Here is a 16,744-nt window from a genome sequence, read left to right on the forward strand (position 1 = left end):
AAGTTTATTCTCATATTCCAAGACATACACGTTGACGCTACGCTGCTTCTCAGTCAAGTTTATGTGTACATCTCACACATACACATTGGCGCTACGCGGCTTCTTGGTCTAGCGCTTGTTACACACACACGCACGTACACAAGCTAGCGAGTCCAGCAGTACGAGTAGGTTCGTTCTTATTTTGTTTTCCCGCTTTTGAGGTGCATTCCATGATAAGTCTTACCCTTATCGTGTTAATAACAAATGTAAATTTATTGTTACTAATAATTAATTTAAAAAAATAGAATAAGTTTAAGTATACATTCGTAAAGTCATTTCTTTATTGATAAAAATTATAAAAATGGACAAAAAAGTCTTTTGTTCTTTGCAAGGGCGTTCAAAATGTGTAAAGTTTCAACGTGATCCAAGTGTCTCTGACGTTGCAATTATACGAGACAAAATTCGTGATATTTGTGAACGAGATACGTGTTTAAAAAAGTTTATTGAAAATAAAGTTATTGTTGTACAAAAAAAAGATAATGATAAAGATGTGTAGATCGACGTGGAAGATGATGACATTATAGAAGATAAAGAGAAGTTAAATATTCTTTTACTGCCAACACCTGAGGCTGCACCTGATGTTTTAGAAGGAAATGATGGAAATTTTCCCTATAAAATTCTATATACAGAACCGTTGAATGATTTAGAATCAGAAAAATAAATCGAAAATCAAAATGATGATGCATCATCAACTAAAGAAAATTCTGAGGTTAGTAAATTGAATTAATTGTTAAGTTGAATTTTCATCATCAATTAAAATTAATATGTAATTTGATTATTTTTAAGTATTATGTATTTATTTAACTTTATTTTTTTTAGTCGCAAATCCCACTAGATAGTGAAATTAGTGTTGACGAAAAAAAAATTGATCAGTCAAAGAAAATGATAAGTATCGTTAAAACCGGACCAGGTTCTATCAAGATGCCAGCAATATTACCTTCTTTAACTTATGATTTGAAAAAAAAAGTTGAAGATTTGGGAGTTCTAGCATCACAAAAAGATTTGATTTATCATTGGGCATCATTTTTATGGGAAACAACTGATGGACAGCCAATGAAAATTTACTACCAGAATCTTGCTAGCACCATTGTATCAGCTTATCCATTACTAAAAGGTGGTCCAAAAGGTTACGTAAGTATTTTTTTTTATTAGTCAATAATTCAATTACAATAATCTAATAAAAATAATAGTAAATTTACTAGACTTAAAATAAAAACTTTTTCCTATTAAAGGATATAGTGAGGACTCAATTAAGTATCTGGATAAGGAATCACAGAACCACATTAAAAAGCAAGGAAAAAGAAATGCAGAAGAAAATATCAATCATGTCCCCAAAATGTCTAAAGTGGAAGTATCAAATGAAACGTATGTTTTAAATAATTTTACATATCATAATTATTTATTAGATTAAGAAAGAATATGTTTTTTTATAGATATTTTTTTTTTTTCATTTGAGAGATTTTTTTATTGGAAATTTTTATTTTGAAATGTATTTTGATTTTGAAAACAGCTGACAAATTACTGTTGATAAGAATTTATTAAGCATAAATCTTTTTAGCCAAACATATTTTCTTTATAAAAATATTTTTTTCTCTCAATATGATTATTTATTAAAATTATTTGTAATAAATGAATTAAATTTTATAGATCTGAGGTTTCTACATTAAATGTTAGCCGAGCTTTATTGGAATTAGAGAAAAAACAAGGAAAAGAAGGTAATACGCTTCATGTCCAACGTCTTATTAAGTTAACATTAAATGAGCGTCTCAATTGGATAAAAAATGAAGCTAAGTCAATTTTGGAAGTGGTAAGAAAATATCCCCATTTGAATGATTGTGATTCGGTAAGTAATTTTTTTAGTTTTTTGATTTTTTATACTCTAAAAAAAGTAATTACTCCTTAAAATTCATTTTAAACAGATACTCTTTGAATTTTATAATTTAAAAAATACCACTGAGGATTCGATATTTAAAAACATACAATTGATGTTTTTTCGATTGAAAAATTATTTTCAAGTCAAAGATGAAGGTGAAAATTTTGAAATTGACCTTGTAATAAAACTGAATGATGCTGTGACCAGAAAAGTAAAGAAGGAAGTTAAGCCTTTGTTTACTTTTAAACAAGTAAGGTTTATTATATTTTCTATTATTATGAAGTGAGTTTATTAATACTCTAGTTGTATAGAAACGAAGACTTTAAAAAGCTAGATCATTTTTTAATGTGCTTTTAATATGTACTTAAACAAATAAATATTAAAGTAAAGAACCCAGTTATTGACACGGACATGGTTGTTTGACACTTGCAATTATGTTCTAACTAAAAAAATAAAATATTCTTAAAAAATAAATTATCTTAAAATTTATGATTTAAAAAATATACTTATTAGTTTATTAGAGTTGATTTGTTTTTTTAATTAAAATAAAATTGCAAGTGTAAATAACTAGGCCAGTGTCAATAACTGGATCTTTTACCTTACTCAAAACTTATTTTATTACAGGCACGTTCATCTACTGATTGTCTTGTGACTGAAGAGAACGAGTCTCCTCGAGCTATTATATACTCTGATAATAAAGAAATTAGCGCTGCTTTTATTGTTGCTGATACCAATGTCAGAGTTCAAGTTTCCAATCCTACAGTACCAAAGGTGGTAGCTACTTTATTAGCAGCTTACTATGTTTGGGACACGGTATTTCCTAAACAGTACTTAAACATGTTAGAGTACATCGACAGTGAAGTGTTGGGAACTATAATTAAAAAAAATCAAGTTCTATTGAAGTTCATTCGAAAACGAGAAGAAAAAGAAAAAGAAGAAGAAAATAAATAAGTAATGTATTGGACTTAATTTTTACTTTGATACTTACCAAGCATTTTATTTAATTTTAATTTATTGAAAAAAAAAATCTTAATTTATTTTTTTATTAATGTAAAACTCAAATTGTTATGGAAATATTTTTTTAGTACGTCACTTCATTAAAAATTAATAATCTATAGATACACGAATACAATAAAATAGTTGCTAAATATAGCAATTTATATTTTCTTATGTAAGAAAAACAGATAAGTTTTGATAGAAAAAAAGTGATTTAGAGTTGGAATGTGTGAAACTAAAATGTTTTTTGTTCAAATGTTTTCTCTTTCTGTTATAATTTAATTTAATTAAAGATTATTTTAGATTAAAAATACAAAACAACACCTACTTTAAAAAAATTCAATAGTTTATAATTAAAAAACAAAAATGTAATTTGCATGCAATGTAAAATGAAATTTCCCTAAGAATATTCATTATAATTTTATGTAATTTTTATTCATTTATGAATTGAAACTTAAAAAAAAAAATAAAATAAATAAATAATCCTACAAAAATAATTTAATGATTTTTAATTTTTTATGTATTAATAAAAAATTTATAAAACGCTTTAAATGTTTTTAGATCATAACACATTTTAAGTGATTTAATGAAAACACTTTAAGTGCATTAAAATTAAACGCTTAAAACGTTTCCATTGAATAAAACACCATAAAATGTTTAAAAAGTGACTACAAGCTTTTAAACACTTTATGTGTTTAAAAGTAAAACACTTGAGTTTGCAGTGACGATACTCGACAGCCGTCAGCCTCGGCAATAAGAATAGCGCTGCTTACATACTAGGAATTTAAATTGTGCGCCTTAATTAGGAATCTAATAAGAAATCGGGGACCAAATTTTTGCGATGATTCAATACTCAGTTCACTTTTCACTTATTTTCAATTCATCTATTTTAATATAGAGGATCTTCGAGATTATTCAACCAATCAAAATGAACCTGTACGTTTTTTTTGTGTTTTAAAAACTGCGTCGAATGCTTTTCTAAATAAAAAAATCGAACAACGCATCCAAAAGTTATAGCTTTTTAATAAATACATTTTGAGCTAAAAATGTGAAAAACGGTGCTTTCAGCTTGAAAAGTTCAAATATATTAACGAAAAAACTTATTTTAAGGTGCTTCAAATTCAAATTTAGTGGGAAGTTCTAGAGTTAGTCTGCGCGGTCAACCGATTTCCAGATTTTTTTTTCTGGCATTCATTTTAGGTAAGTCAATTTTTACATACATTTTTTTTTTTTTTTTTCATGACATTACGTTTTAATTTTGCGTAAGCTTTTATCAATACCTAGTAGTTTGAAATTCTTTTAATCCTCTATTTTAGCTCCTCACCTGGTCTAAAATGTAACAATATAAGGTAAGCTTACCGTTTACATTTTTATTGTTTTAAAACGGAAGTTATTCTTACTGTTTTTGGTTTCATTTTTTTAATACTATAGAGACATGTGATTTATATGTTTCATGAGTCTCAAGTTAAAGTCAAGAAAACGAGAGTCATAAGTTTCATTTTATATTTTCATTTTCATATTAGCGTTATAGTATCATATACTTGTAATACGATGTTTCGATTATTTCTTGCTAAAGTTCTGTGATAGCTCTTTAGTCATCTGAGCCAATCATTATACAATCCTATCTATACGTAAGTTGTTCAATTGCACATTAGTCTTCCTATTAGTAACATCAAAATTATTTAGTATTTTTATTGTTTTGAAGTTTGTGACTATAAATTTATTATTACTAAAATATCGAGTAAGTAACTAATAGCAATTATAACAAATTTATTTTTTTATTGTTTCTTAAATAACATATAATTTTTAATGAAAATTATTAATCAAATTTTAGAATTTTTTATTAAATTTCATTTTTAAATAATAATATTTTTCGTGAATATATACTTAAAACAAATAATAATTTGCTATGAAAGATAATTAATAATAAAAAACATAAATAAATCATAGAAAATATTTTTTTTTCTAAATAAATCGACTTTTTTTTTTTTTTTTTTTTTTTTTTTTTAAGTAAAAGAAAAACGATTTATTTTTCAATTTTTATATTTTTTTAACAATTACTTAAAACAAATACATTGGTTCTAACAAGATTGAGTGTGACGGGTGGGCCTACCCTCCCGTCAATATTATGATATTCTATATATATTTTCTATAAATCGATGGGCCAACTTGCCCACCTGAATTAGACACCGAATTTCCGTTGTATTTCTAGCCTGACTCTGGTTACCGAGATTCGCTGCTTGCACGTGTTGCTGAGGAGACGCTTTCTCATGGGAACCGAGCGAACAGGTACTCTAGCACAGGGAACCGCTTTCGGCGCCTTGATACCATTTTCTGCTGACTAGGGAACTTGACAATAACCACCTAGTTCCTCAGGGCGGAATAATCTGAGTTCAACCGCGGAATAATACAAGTTCCGCGCAGTGATACAGGTGTTTGGCGGCATCCGCGACCGAGGTTACATAAACCTGGGACCTCCAGGAGGAGCGGCCTCTTGTAATCAGTCAGTCGTTTTAGTCTGTCCGAATCTATGTCGAGTCCGAGTTGTCTTGCATCGTGATTAATTGTCTCCTAAGACTCTCATTCTCGTTGCTGTCCCATCTCTCTCTCTTAGTTATAGAATCAAAAGTATTGCATCAAATGGATTATTGTACTGGATTAGATTTGCTTTCATAAATAGAATTAGTTTGTAAAAGAGACTCTCAGAGCCATTTCGGGCAACTCCCATGCTTTGGGGACGCCCAATAAATAATTAGTACCGTAATTCACGAGTATTCTTCATTCCAGTGCAGCCAGATCGTAGGATTTTTTTACCCCCACTTTGTGGTATCTTCCCGTTTAAGCCCATTGAAAACGGCTCAAAGTGGGGGTAAAAAAATCCTACGATCTGGCTGCACTGCTTCATTCACTGCGCGACTCACCCTCTTATCAACATCTAAATATTTTTCAGTGAGACGCTGAGCTAGTCCGGAGGTCTGTTTACGTGACAGGTAAATAACCAGGTGTAGGCTCACACGTAACATTGAGCTTTATTGAAATAGCAGTGAAATAGCAAAGGGTGTAAAAAAAAAATTTTTTTTTTTTTTTGGAATCGACATACCTACTTTTGGCTGGAATGTCAAGAAATGCAAAAAAAATTTAACGTAATTAAAATTTTTTTTCGACTTCTAAAAAAATTGAATTTTTCGAAATAAAATTTAAATTTTCAGAAAAAATTTTTTTGAATTTCTGCACGTTTTAAGCAAAAATATGTCGATTCTCAGAAAAAATTTTTTATTGTGCGCCCGGATGCCATCTGTAACGCAAGATATTTTTTTATCTTTGTACATCTACGTATTAATCTACTCAAAAAGTGCTTTTTAGGTCAAAATGTTTTTGCCTTTTCTGAAAATTATAATTGAGGTATCATTCGATAGTTTTTCAGAAAATGCTAGTCGCTCGCAAAAATTGCAATAGTTATGAATAATTATGTGTAAAAGGTGGGTTTAAAGAATTGTTCTAAACAAATGCGTTGTTTATGAGATAATTAAAAATTTTTTTTTGATAACAATCTTGATGATAATTAAGTCCAATTTAAAAAAAAATTTTTTATTGCTTAAAAACGCTTTTGTTAAATAAAAATTTCTTTTTTACCACTTGTTATGAAAATTAAGGAACCATTTTTTTTGAAATCATAATTTATCTTGGTCTTTGATATTAAAAAAAAAATTCGATTATTATTTAAATTTTCATTGTTTATTTAATAAACAATCTGTTATAAGCAAATGAATTATCTTTTTGTATTTTTTTTTCTTTTTTTACTTTAAAAAAAAAATAACCATTATTTATTAAAAAAAAAATTTATTTATATTTTTGATTGAACTTTAAATTTTCTGTTCTTTTTCATTTCACCACTCTGACCTGGTTTTTTATGTTTAATTTTATAATAACTTTTTAACTAATGGAGATAAAGTAAAAGCCCCAATAGATGATCACGTACCAGTATATGATCACTCCATGTATTTGTATATCTATATTCATAAATATAGGTATACAAATACATGGAGTGATCATATACTGGTACATGATCATATATTGGGGCTTTTACCTTACAAAGAAAAAATTAGAGACTTATTTATTCTTTATTAATTGAATAAGAAATTAAAGCCAAAATTTGAAGCTCTTACTCAATTATTTATTAAATTCATATCATTTTTTTATGAAAATAATCTTTCAGAATCATTGAGTAAGAGCTTCAAATTTTGGCTTAATTTGTTATTTAATTAATAAAGAATAAATAACTTTTAAATTTTTTCCCTATATCTTCATTAGTTAAAAACTTAAAATTAAATTAAACATAAAAAACCTGGTCAGAGTGGTGAAATTAAAGAAAACAGAAAATTGAAAGTTCAATCAAAAATATAAATTATTTTTTTTTTTTTTAAATAATACATATTTATTAGGGTTACCAACTCAAAATTTTTTTAAATCCGGAGACTGTTCTGCCCAGAGAACTCTGTAACAAATATGTAGATGTAAAAAAAAAAAAAAAAGGTCATTTGTTTTGGATGGCTAAAAATAACAAATCAGAGTAATTAGGATTATTAAATAATTAATTTATTCATTTTAAATTAATAAATAAATAATTTAAACGTATAACAAATAAATAATTTTTATAATTTTGAAGTTAAACGTTTTTTCTTCAATTGTTTGATATCATATATCAATAGTTAAAGATTGTTATTAGTCAATATTGTTGTCAATTTGTGATAACATTAAAATTTAGTTAGTTTTTTTTAATAAAATCATACTTAAAGCTTTTTTGAGTTGCTTCTAGCAACGATTGCTGTTCAGGTTTACATATAAAGTCAAAAAATTCATCACAGTTCATACTAATATTAATTTTTACACATAGCTCAGCTTTAACCATGTCAACACTCAAGTTATTACGTTCGTCAGTCCATAAATTGTTCATCAACGAAAATATTCTTTCTACAAATGCATTACTAATAGGTATTGATAAAACTTTACTAACAATTTTAAATAATTCAGCAATTTCGGTACACTGAAATAATTCTACCCATTTTTTATCTATAGATTTATCACTATTAACAATTTTTTCACGTACTAGATTCACAGCACTGACTTCGTCATATAAACTATCTTCATTTATATTAATTAATAGTTTTTGAGACAATTCTAGGACTTTGTCATAGATTAAATCTTGTTTTAAATCTAAAATACTAAAATATCGATACGGACTACCTTTATAATCATAATATTTATCTAGATAATTTATAGTTCTTTGGTAAACTTTATCAGCTTCCGCAACGAATTCTTTTCGTTGAGAATCAGTTAAATATTTTAAAGCTTGTTTTACTTTTGCACCATAGAAACTATCATTTAATCGAGTCTGTAATTTATTCTTCAAGTTTTCCATTGTATTATGAAAATCTATACTAGTCAGACTTTTAGTTTCGAGTATTAGAATTGACTGGTTTAAAATATTCATATAGTGATGTACAAAATATATATAAATTTCAGGAAGTGTTAGTTCAGCCATCAAATCTTCAGTACTCTCATCTTCATTATCAATAAATGCCCAAATTGCAGCTTCACATTCAGTCTTTCCTATCGAAATAAAATATGCTTTGATAGCAGGCCAATATAGAACTAATCGATCGATACATTTAAATAAAGATAACCATCTTGTTGATACGTGACGAATTATTTTTCGATATTCCAAATCGAATTCCTCGAAAAACGTTTTCAAATGATCAACTTTTTTAGCACTGCAAGCGAACTCAGCGTAAATTTTTAGTACCAAAATTTCAACATCGTATGACAATACTTTGCAAGCGTTACGCCCAGCGTTATGTATTACGTGGCAGCAGCAGTTGGCTTTCACAATACCTGGAGATGCTTCTAATAACTTTTGATACACGGAATTACGTACACCATAATTAACGTTAGCGTTATCAGCTGAATATGCGGAAACAAGCAAAATGTCCAAGTTGTAATCATTCAAGCAGCTCCGGATATTAGTGTAAATATCGCAAGATTCTTCTTTAGGATCTTCGAAGAAATCTAATAATTTATTTTGTACGCCACTTTTTCTTGTGAAGTATTGAATAGCAATGGGAAATAGTTTTTGATTTCCATTGTTAGAAGCATCACTTGCGATTGAAAAGTACAAAGGATCTTGTTCAAGAGGCTTAACATCGTTTATCACCATCTCAATTGACTTTGGAGATAACACGTTTTTAACGATAGCTTCAGCCTTAGTTCTACCACAACGAATCTCTTTGCTAACCATTGAATCATTAAACATTTTTGAACTCAGTTTAATTCCACAATCAGTACTTAAATAGCTGTGATGATGTTGGAGACCATGATAAACAGAAGCAACTTCAATTTGAGCCTTCTTGTTATCAATTGCTGTTGATTTTACTGGAGCAAATTGAGTTATTAAACAATTTTTTTGTCGTTCAGATGTATTTTTTTTGTGCATCATAGAATTCATATGTTTAGTCAAAGCAGTTTCACCATCCCATTTGATAGTAAATTGAGATGAACAGTAAACGCACTTAACTCTTTTTTCATCAATTTTTCTCATCCAATCCGCATATAAATGATTTTTTTTCCATCTTTCGTTGAAAGATGTTTCGTACTTAACTTTTTTTTGTCTTGGCTGTTCTGCCATTTTTAAAAATTACACTTTTGTATTCAATAAATAATTTTAATGATAATTTGTATTTTTTGTTAAAATTATAAAATCTCTGATAAGATAAAACTATTATTTAGCAGCTACCTGAAAAAATACATGATATATGAGAATACATATTAAGGTTATAAAATGTCATTAATTTAAAAACCCGAAGTTAATCAGGTGATGATAGGTATATAATGAAAATGTATGATATCAATACTTACATTTAAATAATACTGATCATAAGTGATGCCTTAAAACTAATAATCACAAAATAATTAATTAAATATTCTACATTTTAAAAGTGCGAATTTACGTACGTCAACAACAACATTATTTAGTTGTGAGAAGTACGTACGCGCAAGCGTGAGAATTCAAAATGCGAAACTTGATTAGCGCGACTAACGCGCTCTATATTCTCGGTAAATTATTATTATTAATATAGTTCCGTACATTTTGTTGCGACAGAAAAAAAAACTGTATTTTTTTCCTAAAAGTAAAAAAATCCGGAGATTATTTTTGTAAACTGGAGTCCGGAGAATACATTATTTTTCTGGAGTCTCCGGACTAAAACCGGAGAGTTGGTAACCCTAATATTTATAGATAGATACATATTTTTCAATTTTCTTTTCTTTTATTGTATATAAAAAAATGTTTTATTTTTCCAATACTTGTCATCACTCTACATTAACCATGTAGGTTTAGAAATTTTACAAAATCTGATATTTCGAAGCTATTTCCGTCTGATTTCACTAAATTGTCTCTTTCTCCTCCGATTAATATTTAATCATAAGATTTTTTTAGTTTTATTTCTTATCTTTCTAGCAATGAACAATCAAAATAATCACTCGAAAGTGGCGGCCGACTCTGGATATGGTGCTCGTCATTATTCTGAGAAACACAAGAATATTTCTCTATACGGTCAACGCTTGGCTGATAATAATTCACGTCAAAACACTTCAAACTCCGGACAAAATAATGAAAAAAAATAACTTTTTTTTTTCTATGAGGATGATGATATCATTTTGTATCCAATATATTCAAACAAGATTATCTCATTTCTTTGTTACTTACACATTTGCTAATAAATAAAGCAAGATATATTAGAAATGTAAAATTTTGATTAGTTTGTGCTTTATTTTACACCCTAGTTAGTGGTCGTTTATGATTTTCGAAATTATTACTAACGTCTTTTTTTAATATTTTAAAAACTCTGATTATAATTAACACCTTAATCATTTTTATTAATTATCTTATTCTTTAGGGTTATTATAGGTGTTATAAGCTAAAAATATCATACTTGTGAAGAATTTTTCAACTAATTTAACTCTTTATTCTTTTAAAAATTTGTTTAATAAATCTGGAGAAACCACTTCAAAATATTTGATAAGTTTCGAAAGACTAAGCTAATTGGAACAAACTTGATGGTGTTCAAAAGTTAGTTTGGGCACTTCTGGCCAAATTTTGAATTTTCACCGGAAACGCCCAAACTAAGCTTCTGTTAAAAAATTCTATGAAAATCAAATACATCGTCTCCCCCCTAAAATATCTTAGGAAATGCCCAAACACAGCCCCTGTCAAAAGTGGAACTCAAAATTCCAATTTTAAAAGGTTCTCCACGGAAGTTAAATTTTGGCACACCCTAATATATATACATACACATATAAATTTTTTAACCAATGGTGTTTTTGGAACTTATTTGACTAACTATGACACATGATAGCAAAATCAGGTGAAAATTCCATCATGACCCAGTGAACACATGACTTTAATATGACGTCATTTATAAGTCATAGGAATGTCACAATATTTTACGTAAATATGACGTACAATTGACCTGTTTTGTGATCCAATTATGATGTAATAATATATGATATAATTTTGACATCATACTGATGTAAGTTTATTACTTCTCTATGATATCACGGAAATAACTTAGATATTACGTACAACTGACATAATATATAAACTACAATATTACGTAACATTAATGCCATCATTGTATGTCATAATGACGTAAGTTTAATATCATCCGTTTACATCAGTGACAATTCACGATTGTACGTAATCTTGACGTAAGTTTAATATCATGCGTTTACATCAGTGACAAGTCACGGTTGTACGTAATCTTGACGTAAGTTTAACATCATGCGTTTACATCAGTGACAAGTCACGTTTGTACGTAATCTTGACGTAAGATTAATATCATGTGTTTACATCAATGACAATTTCTTATGATTTTGCGTCAAGAAATTAATTGTCAGTCATTTAAATATTGCACTATTACTTGAAAAATAATTTTCTGACATTAGTGCTGCTATTTATGAAACATTGTATTAGAAATAATTCAATCAGTTCCATGATTGTTATTGACGAGATTAATAGTATTTTATATCAAGTTTCATAATGTTGTTAGTTTGTTAAATAAAAGAAATTCAAATTTCGAACAAAATTGAAATTAAAAAGAAATATAGATTAAAAAAATGTTATTCTTAAAAGAGTTTCAATTTAAAAAAAAAATCTAAATTTCGTAAATTGAAATTTTGAAGAAGAAAAATCCAAATAAAAAATACTAAATTTATGGAAAAAATTATTTAAAAAAAAAAAAAAAAATTCGAGTCTTGAGAAATCAAATAAGTATTAAAAAATATTCAAGTGACACGGATATATCGTTTACTCTGAAAAATTTCGCTCAACCATGTAAAGTTCTGTGTCCGCTTTTACACGAAAATTTTTGAAAGTGTAAGATTAAACCAATTTTTATAAAAATTTATAAATTGCCTATTCATTATCGCAAGTTTCAGTAGCGAGCCTTTAATAAGAGTTTTTACAAAGTTTTATAGAACTTTATAAAATTTCATGAGTTTTAATGAAATTTTATGAAATTGTATAAATTATTAGACTTGAATTGTATACGGTTCCAGCTCTTAAAATCCATTTAATCTCAGAAAAAATTATGAAATAAGTATTTTTCGTCATGTAAGGGTTAACACATAAGTTAGTCATTATGTGACACAAATCGTTACTTGGACAAGTGAGCAGCGTTCCAGACTTCGACACGTGAGGACCCGAGTTCGAGCCCAGCATACCTCAAGATTTTTTCATCAAGTATTTACATATATCTAGTGTTTCAAAGCTTGTAATAAGTCCACAATACTATAATTGATTTCGAAATTGCAATTTTTTTATTTTTGAGAAATTTTTTTTAAATACTTTTTCTGGGGTACAATTTTTACATCACTTTTACGTCATAATGACATCATTATCATGATTAGACATCACAGGTACGTCATATTGACGTCATAAATGTCATGAAGACATAATACTGACGTCATGACTACGTCATATTTTTACGTCAGAATCTTACGTCAGGAAGTGTGAAATAATGAGTCACATATGACTCATTCGTGACTTATATCTTACGTAAATCCTGACATAGCCCAATGTCATTTTGACGTCACATTGACGTAAACGTGTTTACTGGGGAGGACTAATGCAATAGTTAGATTTCTAACAAAATCCACCTAAAAATCATGATTCATCAATATAATTTTTTAATTCGTCACCTGATCGAATTTCTATTAGGTAGTTTTATTAAAGCTCTCTTGACTATGCTGTATACTGCCTATCACATAAAAATCGATTGATTTGTATGAAAGGTACTGCCGTTCAAATATATTTAAATAAGTCTTTTATTAAATATAAACTTTATTTCTGGGTTCGAAGAGTTCAAAGTATAGTTTTCTTTTGGATATTTGAGCATTCAAAATATCTGTAAAACTATGTTTTAAGGTCAAAAACGTCATCATTTTTGTAATTTAAAGTTCTTTGCATTTAAAATTAGCAGGAAGTTGCTGGGATAGCGTGTAGGGTCTACCGTTATACTAAATTGTTATTCTTATAATTACAAGGATAAAAAACTTTTTATGAATGTTAAAATTCGCCCCCATAATAATATAATTTATTAATTTTCACAGGAAAGTGGACGACTTAGGTTATAATAATGAAGATGACAGAATTATTATTTACTTAAGCGAGGTTTTGACCATTTTCTTGCGAAAATCAACAGAATTTTTTTATATTCTATATCATTCAAATAATAGTGAAATTCACAATTTTATTTTATTTATTAAACATATTTAATATCTATACACAATAATATTATTAAAATTAAAGATATTCAATAAGGTATAATGATTTCTTGATAAAAATCGATTTTGACATAATGTTTTATTAAATATTTTTTATTTTGATTAAAATTTTATTAAAAATTTTTTCATTGAAAATATCAAATTGACTCAAAAAATTGTGAATTATAGAATATTCGAGTAAAAATAAAAAAAAAATTAAGAAAACGGTTGACCCTGAAGGCCATCTCTGCAACTTCCCGCTACTTTCATAATTAAGCGCTCAAAATTGCAATTATTACGTTTTTGAGCTCTTCGAGCTCAAAAATATAATTTTCGTGTAGTTTTGAGCTCTCCGAGCTCAAAAGTGTGATAGAAGTTTAATAAAACACTATTTTTTGAATTTTCAAACCGCAATAATTTTTGAATAAATGTACCGATTTTCACGGGGTTGGCGGCATTCTACGCAGTTTTTTGAATTCTATAATATATTTTCAAACGAAAATTGATCAGACTGGAAATTTTAGTGTAATTCGAAAAAAACACTTTTTTTCGATTTCTTCCGTCAACGATAACTCACAAACGAATCAGCCGATTTTGACCAACTTGGTGACGATTGACGTTGATTTTCGATGTTAAGGGCTGATTAGTTTTTAGAATTGATCAGTCAAGCTGTTTGAAAGGTAATAAAAAAAACGACATTTGAAAAATTTTTTTTCGCAGTTTTTTTAAGATTTCTCAAAATCTATCAGTCTGAATCGGTCCAACTTGTATCCAAAATCCAAGTTTAGTCAAACCCTTTCGAATGGCACCAACCGCGATCAAATCGGCCAAGCCGTTCAAAAGTTATGAGAGGTTTACATACATACATACAGTAGCGCTCAAAAGTATTTTGACAAATATATTTAATGGTTTAATTAAAAATAAATATGAAACACAATAATCATTTATTTATTTTTTTAACACCTTTTGAATAAACTACAGAATAGTGTCAAAGAGGTTCTTATTCGTAATAAAAGAAAGTTTAATTTTTAAAATATTAGGAAAATGGTGGCTCAAAAGTATTTTGACATTTTTGAAAAAAAACTAATTTAACGCATAATTATAATTTACAGCAATAAATATATTAGTATTTAGTAGCATATCCCTTGGCCTTTATGACAGCCTTGCATCGCTCCGGCATTGAGTCGATTAATTTTTGTAATCGACTTATTGGAATTTGATCCCACTTATTTTTTAGAGTTTCAAACAAAGCGTTTTTGTTTGAATAATTTTGGGTTTTTACACTACGTTTCAATTCTTCCCAGAGATTTTCTATCGGATTCAAGTCGGGACTTTGACTTGGCCACTCAAGAACTTTAACTTTTTCACGATTTAATAAGTCACTAATATGCTTTGATCTGTGTTTGGGATCATTGTCTTGTTGAAAATACCACTTAGCTGGCATGTGATGATTAGCATATGGTAACATCTGAGACTTTAATATATTTGCATACATGAACCGATCCATTTTTCCTTCTATTCGAACTAATGGTCCAACTCCAGACCGTGAAAAACATCCCCAAACCATCACACTACCACCTCTATGTTTAACTGTGGGTATTTGATACCGATAATCGTATTTTTTTTTTACTGGACGCCGAATGTACTTGATACCATCAGATGACATTAAATTAAATTTACTTTCGTCACTCCATAAAAACTTTAGACCACTCTAAACTTGACCACGATATATGCCGTTTCGCGAACTCAAGACGAGACTTCCTGTTTTTTTTCGATATTAAAGGTTTTTTAGCCGGTCTTCGGCCATATAACCCTAGGACCTTTAAGCGTCGTTTAACAGTAGAAATATGAATATCTACGTTATATTTTTCTTTTAATTTATTTTTTATCATTATAGCGGACATCCGTATATCATTTGCTGATAACTTTTTTATAATATGATCGATGTAAGAAGAAGTTTTTCTTGGGTGGCCTGTTCGAGGCTTACTTTCGACAGTTTTTTTTTTGTTATAGACTTTATTCCATAAGCTAACTAACTGTTAAGACACTTTAAACAAACGAGCAACTTCTGTTTGTTTCAATCCTTGTTTTAATGCATTAATAACGGCTTTTTTAAAATCACTAGAATATTCCTTGCACTTAGACATATTGAAGTAACCACAACAAGTAAATATATGTAATAATAAAAACTAAGGAACAAGTAATCTGCGAGAGTTTTTCAAGTCAAATGCGTGTCAAAATACTTTTGAGCTCACGGTAAGTCAAGTACGTTCGGTGGCGCGGTGTGTAAACAAACAAGTTGTAATTTGATACGCTTAAATAGTCGCAATTACACTACTCTACATCATACTCAATACATTTTCCGATAGGCTTTTATTTTAAAAAAATATTAAAAAATTTTATGTTGTCAAAATACTTTTGAGCGCTACTGTACATACATACACATACACACACACACACACACACACACACACACACACACACACACACACACACACACACACACAGACACCATCGCAGGAATAGTCAGGGAAGCTTCCTAGGACCTGAAAACATCGAGATCTGATGAAAGCTCGATTTTCGAAAAACAGGGTGAAAACAATAACTTCCCGATTTTTGAAAATTTTCAATTTTCTTAGAGGGAAGTTAAAAATAATTTAAGGGAGCTAAGGCTTCAGGGTCTAAAATTTTGGTAAATAAATAAAAAAATAATAATCTCTCGAAGAGCTCAAAAGCATAGAAAAGCTGTCTCTTTAAGTTCAGAGAGCTCAAAATAACACACAAATTGTATTTTTGAGCTCGGAGAGCTCAAAAACATCATTAGTGCAATTTTAAGCACCTAGGTATGCAATTAGCGGAAAGTTGCACGGATGGCCTTCAGGGTCTACCGTTTTTCTAATTTTTTTTTTTTTTTAAAGAGGTGTACAAATTTATTTGTACAATTTTTTTGTTGAATATTTCATGAAAAGTCATAAATTTTATATTAACATTATTATATCGGGACTTAGATTGACTTGG

At 28.5% G+C, this 16,744-nt stretch overlaps 1 pseudogene; it reads left to right on the plus strand.

The window, feature by feature from the left end:
• Nucleotides 1-308: 308 nt before the first annotated feature.
• On the plus strand, nt 309-2,869 carry LOC123259482 (annotated as a pseudogene).
• The last annotated feature ends 13,875 nt before the right edge of the window (nt 2,870-16,744 follow it).

The sequence above is a fragment of the Cotesia glomerata genome, linkage group LG2, assembly GCF_020080835.1.
Source record: "Cotesia glomerata isolate CgM1 linkage group LG2, MPM_Cglom_v2.3, whole genome shotgun sequence".
Classification (NCBI taxonomy): domain Eukaryota; kingdom Metazoa; phylum Arthropoda; class Insecta; order Hymenoptera; family Braconidae; genus Cotesia; species Cotesia glomerata.